The sequence below is a fragment of the Sorghum bicolor genome, chromosome 4, assembly GCF_000003195.3.
Source record: "Sorghum bicolor cultivar BTx623 chromosome 4, Sorghum_bicolor_NCBIv3, whole genome shotgun sequence".
NCBI classification, from domain to species: Eukaryota; Viridiplantae; Streptophyta; class Magnoliopsida; order Poales; family Poaceae; genus Sorghum; species Sorghum bicolor.
In genome coordinates, this window is record NC_012873.2 from 36,380,933 (window position 1) to 36,400,852 (window position 19,920).

General features: G+C 39.9%; 1 long non-coding RNA gene across 1 annotated transcript; it reads right to left on the reverse strand.

Moving 5' to 3' along the window:
* Nucleotides 1,234-19,626, reverse strand: LOC110434370. Its single transcript, XR_002451804.1, has 3 exons — nt 19,610-19,626; nt 19,332-19,399; nt 1,234-1,281 (listed from the first exon to the last, which is right to left on the reverse strand). It is a non-coding gene; the product is annotated as an uncharacterized LOC110434370 (long non-coding RNA).

Genomic DNA, 19,920 nt, shown 5'->3' on the forward strand with positions numbered 1-19,920 from the left:
GACAGTGTCCTCCCCTGATTTCTCCTCTTCTATGTATACGTGAGTATCTAGTGAGTTGGGAGACAGCGATCCCTCTTCCTGTGCTGGAGTGCTTGGTGGTGTTATCACTTTCTTTCTCCGCACTTTCTTGCTTTTTGGTTTGTCTTCCTATGGTTTATGATCTAGAAACTTTTCTTCTTCTTTGGCCTCTAGTGTAGCTTCTCCTTGAACAGCTTCCTCTTCCTGATCAGCCCTTTTCTCTTGATAGCTTGTTGCCTTTGATGCTGAGAGCAGTGTCTGCTATACCTGTTCTTCTTAGGCTTCTCGTATGTTGTATAGCTATTAAAGTATCAGCGTACCTTCTCCCTAGGAAAGTGCAAATGTATTTCCCCTTGCTTCATGTAGATGATTGCGCTTGTGGTGCGATGGAATGTTCTTCCTAGGATAAGGTGGACTTCATCTTCAACACCCATGTCTAGAACCATGAAGTCAGTAGGAATCTCTTGATCCCTGATCTTGACTATTATGTCCTTGGCTATTCCTTCCAGATATCGGAACATTTGGTCTGCCAGCTGTAGCTGCAAATATGTTGGGCACAAGGGTCTATTATGATATAAACTAGAACATTAGGCGCCCTTTGGGCGCCCTACCGTGACTTCTAATCACAGCCTTAAATTTCAGCAAGTTGATTAAGGAGATTGATAATGAGATAAAAGCATAATAATAAATATTATTTTAAAGATTAATAACAAAATCACATCCAACATAATTTGTTTGTTACGTGTTGTCCGAGAGTAAACATTACATAATGTTAGATGAACAGAGCTTAATCTTTTATATGTATTCATATGTGTTTGAATTTTTTTAATCTTCAGCCCTCCAGTTTCTTACTAGACAACATAACCACCCTTTTTTTGTTCCTTCTGCTCGGCATCGTCACCATCCTAATCCACGACTCTTTTGTGGCCCCAAAAGCATGTATTTTGGAGTTTGCAAAAAGAAAAAGAAAATGTAAAACATATGTAGAAATCACATGAAATGTAAGAAGTCTAGTTAATGTCAGGCATACAAACCATCTTTTATTGGAGGTTCGTACACATGAAGGTTCCTGGAAGAAGAATAGTTTACGTAACTTGTATTTGAAAGGTGCACAACTTGGACAGAAATATCTCCTTGTCCGTATGACATGTAAAATGACAAACTTAGTAACTGTCCTAGAAGCAGATTTGCCGAAACAGAGCAAAGCTGAAGCAAAGCCAATTCAAACAACTGGAGCTCCACCCCTTTCACCATCTTCATCACCTGTGTTGACACTAGCTAACACCACTTAGATACTAGGTTGTTATCCCCAGCATGGTGCCAGAGTGTACAAAGGTATTTATAAATGTAAAGGCTCTCTAGAAAATAATTTATTCTATCCGCAAGTGCAGAGATAAAACACCTCATTGTAGCATTTCACCAGGATAAGTATTCCAGGTATCGTTATTTATAATTTTGCTCAGGAAGACAAGGGGTAAAATTATAAGACGGTCAAAATCTATCAAGGCATAGACTAGAGATAAACTTGCAAGAACATGATTACTAATGAGAAACTCGTCACACAGTCACTTACTTTAGCAGGGGGTAAACCATAAAGATAATGATAATGAATTATAAGTTCAAGGGATAACACAGCGATTAGAAAATAGACTACTCCTCATATATGTAGGTGATGTCGGATTAGCTAGAGAATGGATTCTAAGTTATCTACTAACTACTAAGTCATAATCTACTCTAATTATCTACAAGATCATGTATAGCATAAAAGACTCTTCATTCATGTATAAGGAACATTGATAAAGTAAATCAGAGCATCGCACGACTTACTCCACAATACCGGTTCTGCCTGTCCTATCAACGGAGGGTGGACTATATAAGAATCAACGAAGCTGTCACTATCGCGAACTACCACATAACCCGGCCAATAGGATACATTTGCAGATAAATAACATCTAAGCACCACGCTCACATGTGATCTATCACCTAACTCCCTCGCATCAAGAGCTAAGCGCTTTGCAAACTTATACATAAACTCATTATCAATTAGAACTATATCAAATATAGAACTAGAGCAAACTAAGAACATAATAATTAGAGACATAATGCAATTAGAACAAAGAATTAGAGAAAGATATGAATAATACCAATCTTTATTACCGAAGATCCGAATCCAGAGCGTAGTGCTCTACTTCTCTAATTGCTATCTAATCAAACCTCTAAACTTGAAGGATTAGGGAGTAGCTAATTCTAATTCTCTGTGGGAGAGAAGCTCTAAACCCTAACTTTGATGGCTACCTCTACATAATGATTTCTTCTCTTCTCCTCTCTCCTCCAGGGGTGGAGAGGCCTTGGTTTTATAGTCCCTTCAAGTGAATGTGGGCCGTCAGATCAAACCGACATTGATTGTGTGGTTTAGATTGATCCTTTAGGTCGGTGGAGTTTAGCCCCAAAGCAGAGTCCCGATTGGACTCCAACCCTGGGCGGGTGCCCAAGGGGGGTGGGCGGCTGCCCTGCCCCCGAGCCCGATCGTGCTCTCGTTCGTTCCCGTGGCTTCTGGACTCTTCTAGATTGAGGAAAATTGCGCGGCACGTAATTATCTCGTTGTAAACATGACATGTGGGCCTTCTCTCCATATTCTCTGATAACCCCCTGCAGAAATAGATAAACACCAAAGCTCGTGGAATTCTGTCAGATAAAACCCTAATTCTAGATGTTTGTTTCATATTGATCCTTTTCCATGTTTATTTGATTGTTAATTTTAGTACTTAAGGATCGTCAAGAAACTCCCCCAAGCTTACTCTTTGCTCGTCCCTGAGCAAAATAGCTAAACTCAGACGGATCAGGAGTTGCTTCGATGTTTTCTTTCCTGACAAGCACACATGCTTTTACATAAAATTCTTCCAGATTAGAGTGAAGTGTCATGAAGTTTTAGTACCTGTACTTAAATCTTAAGTAATCGAAAGACAAAATAGTTAAGCCAAGCACTATTCCTCCTGTCTATACTTCACCTTTGTTCTAGAGTTTTTCATTATTTGTTTTTCAAAATAAAACTCAGAGTTCCCAGCAATGATTCTCTCAAGTCTCTATATATGTGGTATTTGTGGATCCTTACCATAATGTCACTTACCTATAGCTAATGGAATATTTAAGTGGAGCTCCTAGGAGTGAAAAACAGCTCATACATATGTTGTCTAATCGAGCCATAGATCCAAAGGAACTCAACATATAATTAAATCAAGATGTGCTTGTCTGGTGGAGTAAATGATAGTGATGGTAAAAATGTATAAGTAATAATAAAACTTGGTTCTCATTGCTCCTTATATTGTTATCTCTCCTCTTCTTTGATCTTTGCTTTGGGAGAACTTGGGCTTCTTTTCTTTCTTTTTCTTCTTTTTTTCAGGTGGGTAGTAGATACCCCTAATTCTACTGTCGGACACTTGTCCATTTTTTTCCGCTCAAGTGGGCATCTTTGTACCCCTAATTCTACTTCGGACACTTGTCCATTTTTACCTCTCGTCTCACTCTTTTTCTTTCTTTTTCTGAGGTCCCGGGCACTTGCCCCTTTTTATTTCCTCGCATATTTTTGCATAACCCATGCCTCTTCTACATTGAATCTTTTTGGAAAGAGAGAATAACAATACTTGGGATAGTGAGTGATAATATTTTTAGCAATTTTAATGAATGGTGATGAATGGTGTAGTGGATGTGTGCAAGTGAATATCTTAATTTAACCACATGAAAAGCTCCTAAGGGTCTACACAGCTCGATCAAACTCAATGTAAATATAGTAAAAGATGTTATAGCAAGTATGGCTGTGGTAGGTAGTTTGTTATGCTAGGAACTCATCATGTGATTTGTAAGTTTTCAAAATAAATCTCTAGAACTTTAGTGTAGTAGGAACAAGATAAACAGTAGCTCAACTTTATATCATGCCTTTCTCTTACCTAGACTTTAGTTTTATATTTCCCATAGATAATAATTTCAGTTTTAGTAATTCCTGGAAAAACTCTAATATAGAAGCTAGGTACTCGAATGTAAGCAAACAGAGCAACTGTTCATCATTTCCATCATACATCTTTTTGGTCTTTTTATTTTTTCTAGAGATTAAACTTAGCAGGAAAATAAAGCACACTTGTCTACACACTTTTTTTATTTTGTTTTCATGTTTATAAAATGCAGTAAATTTAAGCAAGAAAATATTTATTTGATTTTCTAAGTTTTTCCTTTTAAGATAAAATACTAAAATAGAAAAGAATAAATAAGAAGAGCAAATAAAAACTTACTTGATAAATTGGGGAGGAACTCCCCCAAGCTGGATGTTGATGTCGGTCTTACCCGATGTTCCAGAACCGCATCATGGTTGTGATGTTGTCGTTCATTGTTGTTGTATCTTGTCTCAGCTCTTGTACTGCAGCGGCATGGTCCTGGTTCTATTTTTGTTGTTCTTCTAGGAGTCGTCCATATTCTGCTTGCATGTTCTGGATGTCGAGGAGGGTGTTGTCGGTACGAGTGAAGAAAGCACCGGCCTCTTGATAGTAGTCATTCGTGAAAGCGTAGGAGGCGTCGGAGTATCGTCCTGCATCAAATTGGGGCGGAGGTCTGGATCCTGAAGCTCCATATGGATCAGTGGAGTACCTGCCCGTATGGAAAGGTGGGTTTGTCCACTGGTGATCTTGGCTCTCCGGCCATGTCTCCTCTGTTGGCTCTTGTGGTTGCGCATGTCGAACCCATGGGTCTTGAAGGACTCAAGGGTTGTAGTCGCAATAATGCAGGTGCGCTGCTTCTTCTGGTCCAGGGTCAGCTCCATACCAGGTGCGTTCTCGGTGGGTGGTCATCCTTTCAGATGCCACTCGCTGTGGAGCTCTCTAGTTTACTGGTGTTGCTGCAATCTCAATCAAAAAGTTTTGAACAACGTAGAGGCCAAGGTTCGGGGTTGGTAACCGAATCTTGCCTTTATCATCATATAGCATATATATTATATTCCCCTCTTTCTTTAACATCCGAGCTTGTCTAAATGTGTCATAGTCATGATAAATTCTTAACTCATCTATGAAGTCCAACGATGAGTTTTCTAGTAAGTGAAGATTAAAGGCTAGACGAGTGATAAGTGAAGTACATCCTACTGGTCCCTGAAGACTAGGTATACTAAACCAATGAGAAACTAAAAGTGTAACACGTGAAGTGGGTACTTTATTAATAGCAGCATATAAAAGTTGTAAATCTCCTACTCTTACTTTCCTAATATCATGGCGATAGAAAAGATTGTACCCAAGCCATTTGTGGAACATCCTAAGAGTGGGGTGTTCCATGTCACTGGTTCGAGCTTGACTATAAAAATTATCTCTAGATATTTCTCTCCAAAATCGGTGTCTCTCAAAGTTGGGTAAATCGGAGTCAATGTTCAGGATGCATCTTGAAGAGAAACCAAGATGGTCGCTCAGCTCTCTCCAAGACAACATAATCTCTTGTTTGAACATCCGAAAAACAATTCCCCCCACATAGTATTGTAAAGTGCAAAGAAATTCGAGGGTGAGAATACGAGAACCCAGTTCAGTTATATTCCAAAAATTTGTCCAACCTATCATCTGAAAAATTAAGTCGAATTCAGTGTCCATACCTGTTTCTTGTAGTAAGATTGGATCGAGAGTAGGGGTGTGAATGAAATCTTTGTTCTTCAATTGCTGATAGACTTCCTTCTCCCTTCGGGTCTTCAGTCCTAGGTCTCCTATCTTGAGAAGGACCTTAACTTGCTTACCTGATGAAGATGACGGAGCTTGTGTGGGTGTCGGGTCGACGCTCATTTCTGATGGCTGTGAGGAGTGTCGGGATGAACTCCTTGTACCAATGTTCTTGAGAGCCTTCCCTGCATTCTTCACCTTCTTGAACATCTTGTAAACAAAAGTTGGCAAAAACACAACTAGTGGAAAATGTGAGAGAAAATGTTAGTGGTCAGCTGTCCGGAATGTCAGTAGTCCAGGGGTTAGTCGTTCAAGACAAGTTTCTATTTTGGTAGAGCCTCCCCCTAAACAACTTTTACTTCCGTTTAGACAACTACTTACTAGGTGATACTCACTCTCTCACTCAAAAGAACTCCCAACCTTCTCACACTCAGAGCTATTCTCTAGAAACCGAGAACTACGAGCTTGCAAGGTTTTCCGAAATGTGTGTGTGAAGAGAAGGGGAGCTGGAGGTGGCCACTTATAGGCTGAGCAGGGAACAGGGCGGGCACCCTGGGTAGGTGGGCGGGCGCCCACCCCTGGTGCCCATCCTGAGTGTGCCTCCTCCACTTGCTTCCTTGCTTTGATCTCACGCAGAATAATGTTGTGTTGGTGGTGGTTGGACGGTGGAAAGATGTCTGGTGAGTGGAAACATATTGGTGGATGAAATTATGTGATGGGATGTATGTGAGGTGAAGTGTATGACATGTGGGACCCAAGGAGTGTGGGTCATGCTTCTAGAAGGTTACTACAATTAAATATAATGCAGGCAAAATCTATGAGAATTGAAACTTAATTAAAATGATAATGGAAAATATTTTTGTGCCTCCACAATAATTAATAAATATGGGTTGTCACGCACCATGAATATTATTTATATGGGGCTTTTTATTATTATAATAATGCTATGAATATATATGACTAATGCAAGATTATGCAAGAATCTAAATATGAGAAAATCAATAATGCGGATAAATACCAATTTACCTCCCGGTGAGGGTTTGGGATTTTTAGGTCCCCCAAGCTGGACCTCCAAATCGTTTAATCTTCTGAATTACCTTCCTCCGGAGATGGTGTCTCTAGTGGTTCTTCATGAACTTCCTTCACTGTAGAGTCTCTCTCTGGTCTGGGTTTGAATGTGAAGTGTTCTTCTTGTCCGTTTATGTTGAACTTGATTTCTCCTTTCCCGACATCAATGTGGGCATTGGCAGTGCTCAGAAATGGCCTTCCAAGGATGATGGACACTTTTGAGTCAGGACTCATGTCCAGTACTACAAAGTCTACTCGCACCAGGAAATCTCTAATCTTGACTGGAATATTTTCGGCGATGCCCAACGGGTGTCGAACCGATTGATCCGCTAGTTGTAGGCACATTGATGTTGGTTCTAGGGTCGCATGCTCAAGCTTCTTGTAGACTGATGCTGGCATTATACTGACACTTGCTCCGAGATCACAAAGTGCATTGTTGAAGTATTGGTTTCCGATTGAGCAATCAATAGTGGGACATCCGGGATCTTCCTTCTTCTTTGGTGGCTTATTGAGGATGGCCGCACTACATTCTTCTGTCAGCTTGATAACCTCAGTGGTGGGCAATGGTCTCTTCTTGTTAAGAATATCTCTGATGTACTTTGCATATGTAGGTACCTGTATGGCATCGAGCAGAGGTATGTTGACATATAATTTTTGAATGACCTCTACAAACTTACCAAATTGCTCATCCGACTGCAGTCCTCTGTTTCTTCTGGGAAATAGTAAATAGTTGGTGTCGTAAAAATCATTTCTCATTTCTACAGTTCTTGGTGGTTGTAGCAGATCTTCTGCTTCAACTGGGCTTTCTTCTTCTATCACTGCTGGTTGCACTGGTGCTGATGTTCTTTGTTTCTCTTTTGGGTATGGGGGATCTCTGGTTGCTTTGCCTCCTCTAGTAGTTATATTCTTTACCTGCACAATGTTAGTAGCAACAGGCAGTGCAGCAGCTAACTTTATTAACTTAAACTCTACCCTTTTATTAAGAGTGTTTTGCTCATCAAAGAGAGTTAGTAGAAAATCCATTTTATTGTGTATATCTTTTAGAGATGATTCATTTGTATCTAGCCTTTGTTTAACTTCATCGTTAAGTTTGGTTTGTTGAGCATTTATCTCTTTTAATGAAAGTTGCTTGAAAGTATTACCTGAATTCATACCTTTGCTCTTGGGTTGACTAGAAGTTGGTTGATATTTGTATGCTGTCTCAATGGCCCTTTGATCTTCTTTGAACTTGGCCCTCTGGTCAATCCAATGGGGCAAATTTTCCTCTTGGTTGATAATGCATTTACTTCTTCTCGCATTTCTTCAGTTCGATGACATTGTTGAGTTTTATCTTGGAACCAGCTTTGGTTTTCTGCTATCTTATCCAAAAGTATCTCTGCTTTTCCAGTTGTAAGCTTCAAGAATGATCCTTTAGCAGATGAATCTGGGCACTCACGAGCCTTCTGGGTTAATCCATGGTAGAAGGTCTGCATAAGTAACCATGTGGCCATTCCATGGTGAGGACAATCTGATATGTATCCTTGAAAATGCTCCCATGCTTCTGAAATGGTTTCTGTCTTCTGCTGTTGGAAACTGACAATATTTCCTCTTAAGGCAGTTGTTTTGCCTATAGGGAAAAACTTTGATAGAAAGGCATCTGACAAGTTCGTCCAATTGTTGATGTTATTTTGATGAGTGTAGAACCACTTCCTCGCTTTCCCTTCTAGTGAGAATGGAAAAAGGTGAAGCAGTATGATGTCTTTGTCGACTCCATTGATGTGGATTGTGCTTCCAATCTCTAAGAAATTCTGCAAGTGTGCACTGGCATCTTCATGTGCCTTTCCACTGAATTGTGTAGCTTGTACCAAATTGATGAGGCTTGACTTGAGCTCAAACTCGGGTACTCCTTCTTCTACTGCAAATCTTGGACCAGTTGGAATGTTCTCAAGACTTGGAGCAGAGAATTCTTGTAGGGTCTGTTGATATTTGGTAACGCAATTAGAAAATGATCCGCAAGCGCACGGATATCGGTGAGCATTTCACCCGGGAGGTTATCCAGAGTTATCGTATTTATATTTTTACCACTGGGAGAAAGGGTGCATCTGACTAACCCAATCTATTGCTACTACCCCTTTAGGCTACAAAGAATGTCTCTCGATGTGAGTGATGTATAGAGAAGACTACAACCGTAGTCTCGTTCTAACCTTAATAAGGATGATCTACTGTTCTATTGGGGAGGCTCACGGAATCTAGACAACACAAAGGATGTTCGACCCGCACCTATAAACCTACCCGTCCTGCTAACGAGATGTGATCTGCAAAGGTAACTCGGAAATGTCACGTTCCTCGCTACTACCACGGTCCAGCTAGTCAGGGGATATCTATGAGTACCCTAGCCTAAACACCACGTTTATGCTAGCAAGTGATTACTCTAATACTCAATAGGAAGAGGATTAAAGTAAACTCATAAACCAAAGAACAATAAAACAAAAACTTACTAGTATTAGAAGTCGAATTACTGAAGAATCTTAGAAGCAAGCCTCGGGTTAGGAGACTTGATCCCGCAGGTACAACTCGGAGTAGACACCGACAGGCCGGCCTTCCTCCGATCCACACCTCCACTCTATCTCTCTCAATCTAGTAGAAACTAGAAGATCTATTTCTACTTTACATTGGTTGCTAAGCCTGAAAAGAAATATTATTTAGAGAAGAGGTTTTCCTTCAAGGGCACCCCTCAATCTCTATGATAATTTCTTGTTTCCTCTAGGGCCAGAGGGGGTCTCCTTATATAGTCCTCCCCTTCTATGCGTTTTTGGGTCGATAGGCGAGGTGGTACTATGTTATTCTGGATCCAATAGGTCGGTGGAACGTCGTGTGCGAAGAAAGTCCAGAACGGAGTCCAGAGGGGGGCGGGCGCCCAGGTCCTCAGGGCGGGCGCCCTGGGCCTGGCCCCTTTCGGGCTCCGCTTCCTTCCCGTGGCTTCTGGAGTCTTCTAGATGGTAGAAAATTGCGCGGTGGGTTGATATCTCTATGTAATCCTGACATGTGGGCCTTTCTTCCTTATTTCCTGATAACCCCCTGCAGAAATAGACAAACACCAAAACTCGTGGAATTCTGTCAGATAAAACCCTAAGTCTAGATGTTGATTTCATTTGGATCCTTTTCTTTGTTTATTTGATAATTAAATTTGATACTTAAGGACCGTCAACAAACTCCCCCAAGCTTACCTCTTGCTCGTCCCTGAGCAAGGATGAACTCAAGAGTTTCTGCAGTGGTTTCATTTCTTAGAAGTACACACGCAGTTAAGTAAGATCTCATCTCCGAGTTAGAATAAACTGTTAAGACTTAAAACTTACTTACTTTACCTACACCATAGGACTTGTAACCGTCAATTCTGTCTTGAGTGGTTAAAAGATAGAACAGTCTAGCCAAGTGCCATGTCTCTTATTCTTGATCAGCTATAGCTCTGGGGTTTTTGCAGATTTTCAAATAAAACTCAGAAATTCCTTGTATGATTCTCTCAGGTCTCTCTTTTGTGGTATTTCTGGATCCTTACCAAGGCAGTGATGGTATGTGCCTTGTCTCAAAATATGTGGTATTTGTGGTATGAGGCATAGTGACATTGCCTTCTCTCTCACCCTACTCTAATAAGGCTTTAATATCTGGAGCTCATAGGTGGGAGATAAAGTATACATACTTACAAGACATTTATTGCATAGTCAAACCATGGATCCAGAGAAACAAGTCAATAAGTCAAATCAAGATGTGCATGTGTGGCAAATAAATGGGGTATGGTGATAATGGTGATAATGGTGAAAACAATAGTGAAAGTCTAATTCTACTTTTGCTCTTTTAAGGGGATACATACCTTTCTTGCACTTTGAAGCTTTTTGAGGAGAATGAGATGCTCTTCTTTTTCTTTTCTTTCGAGGTTCCGAGCACTTGCTCCTTTTTATTTCCTCGTGTCTTTTATTTTCTTTTTCTCTTTTTTTAGAGCATTCATCTCTTGAGATAATATAGCAAGTGGTAGTAACAAGATAACTTGAGCATTTATTTCATAGGGGGAAACAGAAATATTTTTGGTTATTCTCTCCCGGATTAGGAGTAGAATACTTTTGGGTGGTTTTGGAGATAGAAATGAGTGGATATATGTGGATGGTACTTCCAGAGTAGAAGTAGCATGTATGAGTGAACGTGCAAGTGAATCTTGATTTAACCACATGACAAGCTCCTAAGGGTCTACACAGCTTGACCACACTCAATGCTCATAAGCAGTAAATAGTAAATGTGTGGCTCAAGGTCTAGCAAGCATGTATATATGGCTGTGGTAGGAATTTAAACTCTCATCATACAGGAACTCATCATGCAACATTTTAAAGATTTTCAAAGATAAAATTCTCCAGAATTCTAGCATCTCTAGGAACAGATAAACAGCAGCTCAACCTTCCCATATCGTATCCGTTAACAACTTAGACTTCAGATCAAGTTTTCATCCCATAAGTTTAGGTCTAGAGCAAGCCTTAAATTATAACAGTTATATCTAAACTTGAGAGAGAACTTCAAATTTGCAAATTAGGCAGAGCAACTATTCATCATATCCATGCTTAAGTTTTTTTAGATACAGATTAGCTTAGCCACTTTATTTATTTATTAAACACACTAAGCAAAATATATATAAGCATAAAATCTTTATTTGGTTTTTCATAGTTGTGTGTATTTATATTCTAATATAGTATAAGTATAAAGATAGATAGAAATACTTATCGAGATAAAAGGGGGTGCTCTCCCCCAAGCTGAATTTTGACGTAATTTCTCTTGATGTAGCTAGCAGGTGGCAGAGGTGTGTTTGAAAGTCAGCAGTATTTTGACAGCGATTAGAATATCCTCCGTCTGCTAGTCTTCTTGATTCTTAAATTCTGTGGAGCTCAAATAGACAACAAAGCTTGTGGAACTGGTTAAGTGTTAGCATAAATATCTAGTCTTTATCATGTTGAGACTCCTTAATAAATATTACTCCCTGTTTTTATATTTTTGTTTTTATAAAGCAGAAAAATATTTATTTTATTTTTATGCCAACACAGTGAATGTACTTATGGGTTTTATGCCACTCGTCTACTCACATGGGGCTTACAGTTTTTTTTCACATTTTTATTTTCTTTCTAGGATGATACGAACATGATTAACTAAGTAAACTATTTGAAATAGTTAAAAGGGAAAGGATAACTACCAAGTTTACCTCTTGGCAAGGCGTTCGGTGTTTTTAAGTCCTCCGAGCGGGACTCTCCATTTTCTTAATCGTCCTGAGGTTCGTTGGGTGGCGTAGTCGGTACTTCCGGGAGCGCCTCCTCTTCATTTATAACTATCTTCTCTCTCCACACCTAACTCGGTGCTACGGTCTCCTCAGGACAGTTATGTTCAAGTGGTATGTCTTCAGTCCTTATCACTTCTCCTTCGTAGTCTACCCATCCGTCCTTGATGATTTGCCTCCTCTGGTTGCGGTTGCGATGTCGTCTTCTTGTCCTGACCTGCTTAGAGTCTTCAACTATATAGTTAGGGTCAGTAAAACAGCGGCATACCTTCTCAGAGGAGAAGTGTATGTGGACTTCTCCGGTTCCAATATAGATGATGGCTTTGATAGTGCTGAGGAACTGTCTTTCAAGGATGGTGGGTGGATCAAACTCGTCTTTTCCCATGTCAATAACTTGCAAGTCATCTATAGCTGAATGTATATTGGTTGTAGGGGCATGGTTCCATGCAGGAGCTGATAAGTGACTGCGGCCATTATGTTGTCGTCAGATCCGGTGTCGTAGAGTGTCTTCTGAAAAGAGTATCCATTGATTGTGCACTCAATGCTTGGAACACCAGGGTCATCCTTCTTGATCAAGAAAGGTGACTTGAGTCGACGATCTTGACCTCCTTGAACTGCAGTGACCATCTTAGCTGACTCGGTCCACATTTGCTTGTTCCTGTTCCGCCTGTTGGTCCTCTTCCTTGGTTCATGTCGGGGTGGCTCTGAAGTTTGTGTAGTCTTGTTCTTGAAGGAAAGTCTCCTTCTTCCCCTTGATGTAGAGACTGATCTTGGCAGCATTAGCGTAGATGACAGCTCTAGTGTTTAGGAATGGCCTCCCTAAGATGATGGGTGCCCTCTCCTCAGTACCAGTCTCTATTACCATGAAGTTTACTGGAGCGTACAAGGTACCAACTCGGACACAGAGGTTCTTCAATATTTCGTTTGGGAAACTAAGTGTCTGATCTCCATTGTGTTTGTGCTCGTAGATCCCGGTTCTTCACTTGGTGGAATCTAGGAGTTGTAAAACTCCTCCAGGTTTTGTTCGAAGTGTACCTGCTCATAGAGACAAGGCAGAGATCAATTGCATGGGCCCTGTTGGTGGAAAACACCAACAGAACCAAAAGTGTATTTGTTCTTCTCTAACCTTAAGCATAGTGAGCAAGACAAAGTTGATGGATCATGAGTGTAGCATTTGTCAGATCAGATAGCTCAACCTAATGGAAAGATAATCTATCTATATTTATGTTTTGTTTATATCTTCCAAAGATTGAATGTGCAATACTTTAGCTTATATGATTAGGAGTGTGGGGTCACGAAGGTAGTACTAAGAACAAAGATTAAAGGACTAAACATGTTGAATTAATTGAGTTGGTTAATTTGGAGTTATAAATCATACATGTTTGTCTCTTTATTTATGTGAATGCCAGAACCAAGGAGGAGCTTATAAAAGTGTTAGTCAAGTACCTTAAGATGTTACCTTACTTGAAGAGTGATGGTACAGTATCACCTTGTGGAAGCTTTCTTTTCATAGCGGTTGTGCATCGTGTTTGTGGCACCCTCCATGAATCATCTCTTATGAGCTACGTCTTTCTTGTGCAAATTGTTAAACTTCATGTGTCACTTTCTTCATCTCTAATGAGTTTGCATCTCAGGACTTCCCAGGTTGTTATTGAAAGTTTTCCTACAGGGGTTAGTCCAACAAAATATACCAATATCTACTCAAGCAGTTTTTACTTCAGTAACCAAACTAGACTCCATGTCTAATCAGATTAAGGAAGGCTATTTAACCTAAGCACCACGCTTAATTTAAATGCCATTGGAAGTGTGACCAGTACTTCCAAACTAACACTTACTAGGATAAACAAAGGTAGCATGATGGCTTTTATAGAGATCTACTCAAGTGGAGATGAAGTAGTGTGATTAGTATTTAACAAATTGAGCATGTCTCAAAGGTAAGGACAACCAACATAGCAACATGGCAAAGGATGTTTTATGTAAAGTACTCCCCCAAGCTTGAATTTTGCAAAATTCAAGATTGGATGAATTTAATTTAATGTTGCATGATGATTGGTTGGGCATACCTTGCGCTTGTCATTCATCCGATCTTCTTGCTCCAATCCTAGAAAGGTTAGTGGCAAGAATACCCGAAGGAATATTTCTACAATTATCTTTATATGCTCAATACACAAGGCAATGTTGCAAATAATTAGAAGTGCTTGTTTTAGGACACTAAGCTTGTCCTTGGGGAACCATCAATTAACTCAACGAGATCTGCAATATTTATTATAGACATATGCATCGACAACCGCCCTTTTAAAGTTTTTATAAATAGAAAAGAAGAGGGGGTTGGAGATCTCAAATGTGGTAAGGATGGAGAGACAAATTGATTGAAGAGATGTTTTATATGAGTAAGGACTGGGTGAGGTATTTATGAAATAACTTCCATGCTCACTGTTGTTTCTCTCATTCTCAAACTCCAAGGATGATTCTTCATGAATGATTAAAATTCCTCTAGGATTGTCTCTCAAGTTTATTTTATCTATCCATTCAATGGTGATAGCACATGGATTTTTAATGCCCTCTAGCCATTGATGTTGCTCTTCTCGATCCTCCTTCTTATGCATGGGATGTCTAGATAGATTCATATGATTATCGGGAGGTTCAAGAGAGTAGAAATTATTAAGCTCAAGGATGGGATGGATAGCCGAATCATGGGATTGGAATGTTTGGAAATCGGCTATTGAAACTTCCTTTCCTCGTCTGGGAGATGATTCCTTCTCTATCTCTAGGATTTTTCTATGAAGACTAGTACAAGAAGGATGTCCACAAATTAAGACATACCTTCCTTTACTAATAGATAAAGAAAGAAAGACTCTACCAAATGTTATATGATTAAGACCAATGTGAAAATATCTAGAAAAAACATGGTCTTGTAGGTCTAGGTCTAAACCAGAATTTATGGAATGATTAAAAGATTCCCTAGGTGTAGCTAAAAGTGCATTATCTTCTTGATTAAAAGATAGGACCTCAGCTATAGAAAAGGGTTGGTTTTGACCTATTGCAATCAACTCCGGACACAGATCATAATTAGGGGCAGGACGTGTTGACTCCCATGGTCTATGGTTGGTCTCTGAAGGTGCAAAGAATTTAATTATAGGTATGGAATTTGAGTTATCCATAAAAATAAAAAGATAAAATAATAAAAGTATAAAAGTATAATACAAGATAATAAGGATAATAAAAGTATAAAAGTATAATACAAGATAATAGCCGGACTCAGCAAACCGTCTTTCTCCCCGGCAACGGCGCCAGAAATGCTTGTTGATATTTGGTAACGCAATTAGAAAATGATCCGCAAGCGCACGGATATCGGTGAGCATTTCACCCGGGAGGTTATCCAGAGTTATCGTATTTATATTTTTACCACTGGGAGAAAGGGTGCATCTGACTAACCAAATCTATTGCTACTACCCCTTTAGGCTACAAAGAATGTCTCTCGATGTGAGTGATGTATAGAGAAGACTGCAACTGTAGTCTCGTTCTAACCTTAATAAGGATGATCTACTGTTCTATTAGGGAGGCTCACGGAATCTAGACAACACAAAGGATGTTCGACCCGCACCTATAAACCTACCCGTCCTGCTAACGAGATGTGATCTGCAAAGGTAACTCGGAAATGTCACGTTCCTCGCTACTACCACGGTCCAGCTAGTCAGGGGATATCTATGAGTACCCTAGCCTAAACACCACGTTTACCCTAACAAGTGATTACTCTAATACTCAACCGGAAGAGGATTAAAGTAAACTCATAAACCAAAGAACAATAAAACAAAAACTTACTAGTATTAGAAGTCGAATTACTGAAGAATCTTAGAAGCAAGCCTCGGGTTAGGAGACTTGATCCCGCAGGTACAACTCGGAGTAGACAACGACAGGTCGGCCTTCCTCCGATCCACACCTCCACTCTATCTCTCTCAATCTAGTAGAAACTAGAAGATCTATTTCTACTTTACATTGGTTGCTAAGCCTAAAAAGAAATATTATTTAGAGAAGAGGTTTTCGTTCGAGGGCACCCCTCAATCTCTATGATAATTTCTTGTTTCCTCTAGGGCCAGAGGGGGTCTCCTTATATAGTCCTCCCCTTCTATGCGTTTCTGTGTCGATAGGCGAGGTGGTACTATGTTATTCTGGATCCAATAGGTCGGTGGAACGTCGTGTGCGAAGAGAGTCCGGAACGGAGTCCAGAGGGGGGCGGGCACCCAGGTCCTCAGGGCGGGTGCCCTGGGCCTGGCCCCTTTCGGGCTCCGCTTCCTTCCCGTGGCTTCTGGAGTCTTCTAGATGGTAGAAAATTGCGCGGTAGGTTGATATCTCTATGTAATCCTGACATGTGGGCCTTTCTTCCTTATTTCCTGATAACCCCCTTCAGAAATAGACAAACACCAAAACTCGTGGAATTCTGTCAGATAAAACCCTAAGTCTAGATGTTGATTTCATTTGGATCCTTTTCTTTGTTTATTTGATAATTAAATTTGATACTTAAGGACCGTCAACAGGGTCTTCTGTGCCATAGCTTAAGCAATTGGTAGCTAGCTTCTTCTTCTCTTGATTGCTTTGGTTCTGATGATGAAGAGTTGAATGTACCCAAAGTCAATCCTGATATACCCTGTAAAAAATATAAACATAGGAAAACAACAGGGTGAACCTGCCAAAGCAGAGGTGCCTTGTTATGATTTCTCACTTAGTAGTTGTTTTTATGCAATTATTTCTCTATAGTCTAGTCTAATATTTTATATGAATAACCTTGACTGATTTTCTGGCTTTCCTTACCGTTCCTAAGTATTACCCTTTTGTTCCTCGGCAACGGCGCCAGAAATGCTTGTTGACACTAGCTAACACCACTTAGATACTAGGTTGTCATCCCCAGCATGGTGCCAGAGTGTACAAAGGTATTTATAAATGTAAAGGCTCTCTAGAAAATAATCTATTCTATCTGCAAGCGCACAGATAAAACACCTCATTGTAGCATTTCACCAGGATAAGTATTCCAGGTACCGTTATTTATAATTTTGCTCAGGAAGACAAGGGGTAAAATTATAAGACGGTCAAAATCTATCAAGGCATAGACTAGAGATAAACTTGCAAGAGCATAATTACTAATGAGAAACTCGTCACACAGTCACTTACTTTAGCAGGGGGTAAACCATAAAGATAATGATAATGAATTATAAGTTCAAGGGATAACACAGTGATTAGAAAATAGACTACTCCTCATATATGTAGGTGACGTCGGATTAGCTAGAGAATGGATTCTAAGTTATCTACTAACTACTAAGTCATAATCTACTCTAATTATCTACAAGATCATGTATAGCATAAAAGACTCTTCATTCATGTATAAGGAACATTGATAAAGTAAATCAGAGCATCGCACGACTTACTCCACAATACCGGTTCTGCCTGCCCTATCAACGGAGGGTGGACTATATAAGAATAAACGAAGCTGTCACTATCGCGAACTACCACACAACCCGGCCAATAGGATACATTTGCAGATAAATAACATCTAAGCACCACGCTCACATGTGATCTATCACCTAACTCCCTCGCGTCAAGAGCTAAGCGCTTTGCAAACTTATACATAAACTCATTATCAATTAGAACTATATCAAATATAGAACTAGAGCAAACTAAGAACATAATAATTAGAGACATAATGCAATTAGAACAAAGAATTAGAGAAAGATATGAATAATACCAATCTTTATTACCGAAGATCCGAATCCAGAGCGTAGTGCTCTACTTCTCTAATTGCTATCTAATCAAACCTCTAAACTTGAAGGATTAGGGAGTAGCTAATTCTAATTCACTGTGGGAGAGAAGCTCTAAACCCTAACTTTGATGGCTACCTCTGCATAATGATTTCTTCTCTTCTCCTCTCTCCTCCAGGGGTGAAGAGGCCTTGGTTTTATAGTCCCTTCAAGTGAATGTGGGCCGTCAGATCAAACCGACATTGATTGTGTGGTTTAGATTGATCCTTTAGATCGGAGGAGTTTAGCCTCGAAGCAGAGTCCCGATTGGACTCCAACCCTAGGCGGGCGCCCAAGGGGGGTGGGCGGCCGCCCTGCCCCCGAGCCCGATCGTGCTCTCGTTCGTTCCTGTGGCTTGTGGACTCTTCTAGATTGAGGAAAATTGCGCGGCACGTAATTATCTCGTTGTAAACATGACATGTGGGCCTTCTCTCCATATTCTCTGATAACCCCTGCAGAAATAGATAAACACCAAAGCTCGTGAAATTCTGTCAGATAAAACCCTAATTCTAGATGTTTGTTTCATATTGATCCTTTTGCATGTTTATTTGATTGTTAATTTTAGTACTTAAGGACCGTCAACAACCTGGTCACCAGAAACCACCTAAACTGCCTTAGGGATTTTTTTATGACATATGGTTTGAGCAGTGATGAAATGTATTAGTAGTCTAAAAAAATAGCAATATGTGCTGTCCACTTAAGTAGCATACATGGTCAAATCATGTTGTTTCTTGAACTGGGAGCAGAGGATAGCAGAGAATTTAGTGTGTGCGTATGGTGGTGAGGCGGGGTTGGTGTGGATCAAGGAAGGACGTTCAGATTTGTGATGTTCCTGCATCTTGAGCATCATCTTGTCTTCAACCAATTGTTTTCTTTCAGAAGAAGATAGAGAGAAGAGGTGTGATGCACTTCAACTGAACAATCCGTCATTTAACATTTTTGAGGTGGCATCCAACAAACATGTGGAATCATGCATAAACACTACATGCTTTGTTGAGTAAGGACATATACAAGTGAGTTGGCACAATCAGGTAAGAAACAACAAAACATAAGATAAAACTGGAGGGTACAGAGAGCCACTTAGCAACAACAGAACTGTGAATGAAGAAATGCTAACCTGCTGATAAATTTGTGCACGGAAACTGATAAAGCCTCATTTGTCACATATAGAACAAATAAGCCTCCAATAACTAGGAAGCAATAACAGGTTAACATTTTCTTTTGGAATACTATTACAAAAATCCAAAACTAATATATTAGTATGCTACAGATAGTTTCTTAATAAGTTTAGTTCGAAACCAATTTCACAAACCAATGAATTTGACTCAGCCATTTTGATGGGTAGTAAGAGCAGAGCCATGGGACTGAACAAAGTCCAATAGTGCAGATCAGTCATTTAGAGAAGTTAAATGGGCATAGGCACTCAAACACTCGGTGAAAAAAAAATCTAGGAACACATATAGAGATAAGGAGGCTCAGAAGGAATCTCACATCTCCATCAAAATCACAGTTGAATTTGACGCCATCATCCTGCTCTTCTAGTTGTTATCAGTTTCGTCCTGTGAGCATATATGCATATGGAAAAAAATCAGAAGCATCCAGCCAATAAAGAGGTCATTCATATTTGGACTTGAGCCATTAGAAATTGTGTAGTTATGAAATCTTGACAACTTTTGCACCAGCATTGCAAGCAGATAAAGCCTATGAATGCCAAAAAGCAAATATGCCAAAGAACAAAAATATGGTTGCATAGCTCAGAAGTGCTTTACCTGAATTTGATGGAAGTCGACACATCAAGTGATACATACTTAAATTGGTGTCGGCAATCCTGGAATATACAGAATAATTACTTTCTTTAAGAAAGCAAAGGACCATCCTAGTGTGCTGCAGAAGCAGAGTGTACCACAGTACAAAAACAATCATTTCGCAATTACATGACATGGGCGGAACCATCAAAGCAAAGGTCTTGATAATTTTTTAAACAAAAATCCAAGTTGGTTGCATACACTTGTTTGCAAGTAAGTCAGACCTAAATATAAATCCTCATGTACCAAGCATATCGACAGTGTCAGGTAGAGAA